This window comes from Halichoerus grypus, chromosome 1 (assembly GCF_964656455.1).
Source record: "Halichoerus grypus chromosome 1, mHalGry1.hap1.1, whole genome shotgun sequence".
NCBI lineage: Eukaryota > Metazoa > Chordata > Mammalia > Carnivora > Phocidae > Halichoerus > Halichoerus grypus.
Window position 1 is genome coordinate 216,182,195 of NC_135712.1, and position 7,169 is coordinate 216,189,363.

Below are 7,169 nucleotides of genomic sequence, written 5' to 3' on the forward strand. Positions count from 1 at the left end.
GTCAGCGTCTGGACAGTCTGACCGTTTGCTGCAAATCCTCCCCTTTTGAAGGCATTGGATCAGTCTTGGGCCTCTGCCAGCCTGCTCGGGCCTGCTGGTTATCAGGTTATCAGGCCTGGTGTTCTCGGCCGCAGTGCCCTCGGCTGCTGGCACCCGTGCCCGGCGTGAGTGACCCCGTCGTGCCCTCTGCACACCGACCTGAGGTCCCCGGCAGGATGCCACGAAGCCCCGCAGCCCCCAGCGGCTGTCACTGAGCGTCCCAGAGCCCAGCACGGGGTGAGCGGGCCCTCCGAGAGACACGGACTGCCCGCGGAGGGGTCCCGCGGAGGGGTCCCGGGGAGGGGGTCCCGGGGAGGACGTCCCGGGGAGGGGTCCCGCAGAGGGACAGCTGTGGTGGGAGCTGTTTTACTGCCCAGACCCTGACGATGTCCCTAAAATAGGAGCACAAGTCGCGCCTTGCAGAGTTCAGGGGCCAGGTCCCCGGGGAGCCCTTGACCTCGGGGAGCCGCTGTTGGGCAGCGCAGGTGCCGAAGCGTCTTCCGCGCGACCCTGACCTCCTCCTGGCGGGTAACATCCTTCAGGCCTCCGCGCAAGCCCGCCAACCTCAGTGACGCTTGTTGAAATGAGATCGTTCCTGGGAAATCGGAGAGTCGGTCGGGTTCAGGCGCGCAGTGGGTGCCCACATCCCAACCCCCCACCCCGTGCGGGGCCTCTGCCCTTCCTGTGGCCCCTCAGTCAGGCCGGCCCAGAGCTGCACACCAGTGGGTCCCAGCGAGTGACCATCAGCGAGGCCCCATCGAGGAAGAAAGTTGCTCCGAGCAGGATTCCTGTGTTTCCCTAAATTGAGAGGGGAAATTCGCATAATGTAGAATTAACCATTTTAAGTGAACAATCCAGTGGCATTTGGTACATTGACTATATTGTGCAACTGTGCCCTTTATCTAGTTCCGGACATTCCGTCTCCCCAACAGCAGTCCTGTCCCCCTCAGCCGTCACCCCCGCCGCAGCCCCCGGCCCCCAGGAGCCCCCTTCCCGTCCGCAGATAAGCCTGTTCCGGACGTGTCAGCCACGTGGACTCACACCCCGCGTGGCCTTCCGTGTCTGGCTCCCTCCCTGAGCGTCGTGGGCTCGGGGTCCGTCCCCACTCCTGTCCACGGCTGAGGGACCCTCCTGCGCGTGGGTGGACACGTCGTGTTGGACATGTCGCGTGTGTCGGTCCAGCCGTGGATGGACACTGGGGTGTTTGGGCCCCGTGGGCTGCTGTGAACGGTCTCATGCTAGTGTTGTTGGTGGACCTGTTTCCGCCTGCTTGGGGCACGCTCCCGAGTGTCCACCAGGGACAGGTGGTGACCCTGCCTGACTGAGGAGCACCTGGCTCACCGGCTCACCGTCCCTCCCACCAGTGACAGGGTGGCCCTCCCGCGGATGCCGCGGATGCCCCCAGCCGTGGGCCTCTGGACAGTCAGGGCTGCACGCGTCAGACCACATGCAGCACCTTCATCACTTGAGAACCTGGTGCCCAGGAGGGAAATTGGGAAAGTCGGACAAGTTTGGGCAGCCCCATGGTGAGTTACCACCTTGGACTCTATGGGCTGGAAAAACCTGCCCAGGCTGTGCGGTGGGGCCTGTCCTGGGTCAGAGATTTGTGTCCCAGGAGACTTCTTTCCAGCGTGTTCTGCCTGGAGAAGGGGGAAAATGGAGAGGATGGGGAGGGCAGGGCAGGGGAGGAGAAGGAGGCAGGGAGGAGGGGAAGGGAGGGGGAGGGGGAGAGGTGAAAGGGGGAGGGGCGGGGGAGGAGGGAAGGGAGGGCAGTGCTGGGGTGCCCCCTCCCTGTCAGGCCCGGAGGAGCCCAGGCAGCCTCTTTCACGCCCCCCTCCAGGCGTCATTGCAGCTGGGGAAACTGAGGCTCGGGGTCAGAGTCAGTCAGTCCTCTCAGAGGTGGTGGGATTGAAAGCAACATCTGCGTGACCCTGATTTCCAGCCACCTTCTGTCCAGGCACAGTGAGAACAGGGAGGCCGCGGGGACCGCCCTGGCCTCATGGATTCAGGACTCAGCGAGTGGCCCAAGCTCTAAGGAGGTGAGTGATGTCCACACACAGACCCGCACAGGTGTTTATAGAAGCTTCGTCCATCTCCGGGGAGCAAGTGAGATAGATGCCCTTCAACGGGTGAGCAGGTAGGTGGGCTGGTCCATCCAGCCCTGAACATGAGCCATCGAGCCAGGCAGAGACACGGAGGAACCTCAGCACACATCCCTGGGTGAGAGCAGCCGCGCTGAGAAGGCCACACACCGTCTGGTTCCGGGTCTAGGACGTTCTGGAAACCGCAGAACCGCGGAGGCGGAACGAGGATCTGCGGTGGCCGGGGTGGGGGAGGGTGATTGGGCAGAGCATGGAGGGTCGGCAGGGCCAGGAACTGCTCTGTGCCACGCTGTGATGGTGGATCGCTGTCTGTGACATTCGTCCAAACCCACAGGGTGTGCGGCACCGACAGTGAGCCCTGGTGTCACCTGCGGCCTGTCGTTCATAATGTCCTAATACTGGCCCGTCAGCTGTCACAAACATACCAGGCCAATCCCATTCCTGACAATGGAGGGAGCCCAGTGTGAGAGGAGATGGGAGGGACCTGCCAGCAACTTCCACTCACGTTTTCTGTGACCCTAAGGCTGCAGGAGCAGGAACTAGAAGGTGGTCTCTGGGGACGCTTCCATCAAAGGTACAAGGTTTCAGCTACAAGTGCATGCGTTCTGGGATCTCGAGCACGGCCTCCTGCACGTGAAGTTTGCTAAATGCTCTCGCAGCAAAGAGAAGGTACCTGTGTGAGGTGTGGTTCAGTAGCCTGACTGCTGATGGGTCACAACGATACACAAATATCAAGCTATCGTCGTCTACACCTTAAACATATCCAGTTTTTATCTGTCAGTCATATCTCAATAAAGCTGGGTGGGGGAGGGTGTGGAAAACAAAAGTGTTTGCTCCTGGAAGGAGAAGGACTGACGGTCTTGTGTAAAATGGGGAGTTGGAACAATTTTTAAAGTTAATTTTAATTTTATTTAAATTCAATTAATTAACATATATTATTGGTTTCAGAGGTAGAGGTCAGTGATTCATCGGTCTTATGTAACACCCAGTGCTCATTACTCACGTGCCCTCTTTAATGTCCATCACCCAGTTACCCCATCCCCCCGTCCCCATCTCCCCATCCCCTCCCCTCCAGCAACCCTCAGTTTGCTTCCTATGATTAAGATTCTCTTTTCTGGGCGCCTGGGTGGCTCCAGTCCATGAAGTGTCTGCCTTCAGCTCAGGTCGTGATCCCGGCGTCCTGGGATCGAGTCCCTCATCGTCCCCTGCTCAGCGGGGAGCCATGCACCCTCTCCCACTCCCCCTGCTTGTGCGCTCTCCTTCTCAAATAAATAAAATCTTTAAAAAAAAAAGAGTCTCTCATGGTTTGTCTCCCTCTCTGATTTCTTCCCATTCAGTTTTCCTTCCCTTCTGCTATGGTCCTCCATGCTATTCCTTATGTTCCACATATGAGTGAAACCATGTGGTAACTGTCTTTCTCTGATTGACTTATTTCACTTAGCATAATACCTTCTAGTTTCATCCACATCAATGCAAATCTAAGTATTCATCCTTTCTGATGGCTGAGTAATATTCCATTGTACATATGAACCACATCTTCTTTATCCATTCATCTTTTGAAGGACATCTCGGCTCCTTCCACAGTTTGGCTACTGTGGATGTTGCTGCTATGAACATTGGGGGGCAGATGCCCCTTCTTTTCACTACGTCTGTATCTTCGGGGTAAATACCCAGGAGTTCAATTGCTGGGTCATGGAGTAGCTCTATTTTTTTTAACGTCTTGAGGAACCTCCATACTGTTTTCCAGAGTGGCTGCACCAGCTTGCATTCCCACCAACAGTGTAGGAGGGTTCCCCTTTCTCTGCATCCCCGCCAACATTTGCTGTTTCCGTGTCTTGTTAATTTTAGCCGTTCTGACTGGTGTGAGGTGGGATCCCAATGTGGTTTTGATTTGGATTTCCCTGATGCCGGGTGACGTTGAGCACTTTTTCACGTGTCCAAACAGACGTTTTTTGTCATACCCTTCTATGTTGCATAAATTAATCCAATGGTCTCTAGTGTATTTGTCGTTGGGCAACCATCACTATTAACTTCAGAACATCCTGTCACCCCAAAAGCAACCCTGTCCCCCCCCCAGCCCCTAGGCCCCCACGAGCCCCCTTCCCGTCCGTGGATGAGCCTGTTCTGGACGTGTCACCCACGTGGACTCACACCCCGCGTGGCCTTCTGTGTCTGGCTCCCTTCCTGAGCGTCGTGGGCTCGGGGTCGTCCCCCGGGCAGTGCGTGTGGGCCCCTCGCTCCTGCTTGTGGCCGCAGGGCGCCCCCGTGCGTGGGTGGACCGCATTGTGTGTCCGCTCACGGGCGGTGGGCCCTGGGTATGTCCGCCTGCCTCGAGTCGTGCCGCTGCGAACACGCATGTGGATCTGGGTTTTCAGTTCAGTTCCTCACTTTTTCAGGGTCACATGGGAATCCCACGTTTGAACTTTTAAGGAAGGCCTGACCGGCGGTTCTCACATCCCAGCAAAGCCCGAGTGGGGCGCAGTGGCCTCTGGATGCTCCCCGGGGAGGAATGATGCGTCCTGCCAGTGACTTACTGATGAGAGCAGTTCAGAGGAGCCTGGAGAAGTTTCCATGGTTCCTGTTATAAATAGGGCTGGCGTGAGAGACGGGCTGTGGGGCGGGCAGGAGGGTCCCCAGGCTTGGGACAAGGCCACACCCGTGGCACCGTCCAGGCCCGGGGTGTGGTCGGGGCCGCCGGGCTCCTGGGCGGCCCGCCGTGCCTGCACAGGACCCTTTGAGGGGCCGGGAGGGCCACCACCGCCCCCCGGGACAAACGCCCTCCCTGCCTTTACCTCTGTGGCCCTTGCCGACTGGCTCTCAAAACTGGTGCATCTTTATTCCCCGGAAGGCGTGACTGACCTAAGCCCCCAGCCCTGGCCCCATGAAGGCTGGTGGGGGGTCTGTGTCCCACTGGGCATCTCCCCAGTCGGGGGATGTGTGCGTCTGCCTCCTAAAAAGGTCCCTAAAAACCCAAGCCTGTGGCAAGATTTTCCCCTAACAAAATAGTAGCAAGAACCAGAGTGTTGGTTCTCTTGGCCAGACACTCTGGCCTTTGTTGGTGGGAGCAGGTGGGGACTCAGCTTCCTAGCCCCACACAACCCCTCTCCCTCCCCTGAGTTAAGGACTGCTGCTCAGGCCCATTTCCCAGGCAGACAAACTGAAGCCCCAGGAGAACGCCCTTTCCCTTTGGGTTTGAGGTTCTCCTGGGTGCCAGAGGGACAAGAGGCCTCGTCCGAGGGTAAGAGGAGTCCAGGCAGATCAGGGCCTCCACTGCCGAGGGACGTGCCTTCCCCCACGCCCCGCGGGCGGCAGCAACAGGGCTGTTGGGGCCACGGGACCCAGGGCAGGCTGGCAATGACACGCACAGTGGGCAGCACCTGCAGGAGCCCCACGTCCTCTCGCAGCCGCTGCCCTGGCCACGCTGACGGGGGTCCTTCCTGGCCAAACCAGCGCGGCCACCACCCCTTGGAGAGCCCAGGCCGGGGCTCAGGGGCCCAAGGCAGACTTTCTGTCTTCTGTGCCCTCAATTCATTTTCTTACATATATGCATGCCTTCTGTCCTTGAAAACCAAACAACCGGGGGACAGGGCTTCACCCCAACGAGGCGGCCTGGGTCCCAGCTGTGGGCTGGCTCTGTGAGCTCCTGAGCCTCGGTTTCCCTGTCCGCCAGCCCGGGTTGGGCCATCGCTGACCACCGAATGCAGGTGGGGGCTCGGGCGCCGGTGTCCACAGGGAGGGGCAGGTGGTGGCCTGGCTGGAGCAGGGCCCGAGGCCGGAGAGCCCGAATCAAGCGGGGCCACAGCCAGAACGTGCGTTAAGGGGATCAAAACTGCTCCCTGCTTACCCTGCGCAACCTGCTCCGGAAGGGTCGGCGAGGGCAGTCAGGTGCTGCTTCCGGACAGAGGACCCTGCGCGGGCCTGGCCGGGACACCTTGCATCTGGCGCCTTCCTGGACACTCGGCCGAGCCGCCCGTGGGGGCAATTTTATTCTAAGACACGTTTTATTTATTTAGTTAGTTATTTTTAAAGATTTTATTTATTTATTTGACAGAGAGACAGATAGCAAGGGCAGGAACACAAGCAGGGGGAGTGGGAGAGGGAGAAGCAGGCTTCCCGTGGAGCTGGGAGCCCGATGCGGGGCTCGATCTCAGGACCCTGGGATCATGACCTGAGCCGAAGGCAGACGCTTAACGACTGAGCCACCCAGGCGCCCCATAAGACACGTTTTAAAGGCCCGACTCCACAGTCTGCGGGTTGTGGTCACAGTTTCCCTGGGGGCACATGCCCACGGAAACCTGCCAAAGGGGCCACTCCCAACATGCACCCCTGCCTGGGGGTCAGCCACACCTGGACGGGCGGAAGGCACAGGCATGGGGGGAGAGGGAGAGAGAGAGAGAGAGAGAGAGTGAGCATGTCTGCTGGAGAAGACAAGGCCCAGTCTAGCAGGGAGGGGTCCCGGACCCCACGAGCCCCCTTCCCGTCCGTGGATGAGCCTGTTCTGGACGTGTCACCCACGTGGACTCACACCCCATGTGGCCTTCTGTGTCTGGTTCCCTCCCTGAGCATCGTGGGCTCGGGTCTGTCCCCAGGTCAGCGCATGTGAGCGCCTTGCTCCTGTCCGTGGCTGAGGGACGCTCCCATGAGTGGGGGACACGTTTGTCTGTTGACAGACATTCGGTTCGTTTCCGCCTCTTCCGCTGCTGTGAACAGCAAGGTACAGGTTTTCGTGAGCAGCTACTTTTAGTTCTTTGGGTACGTACCTGGAGGCAGGATCATGAGACCTCACGCACTTAAAGCCCAGAAAGGCTGGGCAGTGACTGTCCCTGGGGGAAGAGCTAGAGGACCCAGCTCGGGCCCCGTGCCACATGCCCTCTGGGACCCCGTGGGTGGCCACGGTCACTCGCATTCCACACCATGTGGTTACACCAATGCCTGACCAGCCGGAGTGGACGAGACATAAACAGTGGCCTCCCTGTCCCCAGCCTTTTCCATTCGCCTTGGCAGGAAATGAGGTTTTGTAACTTCAAA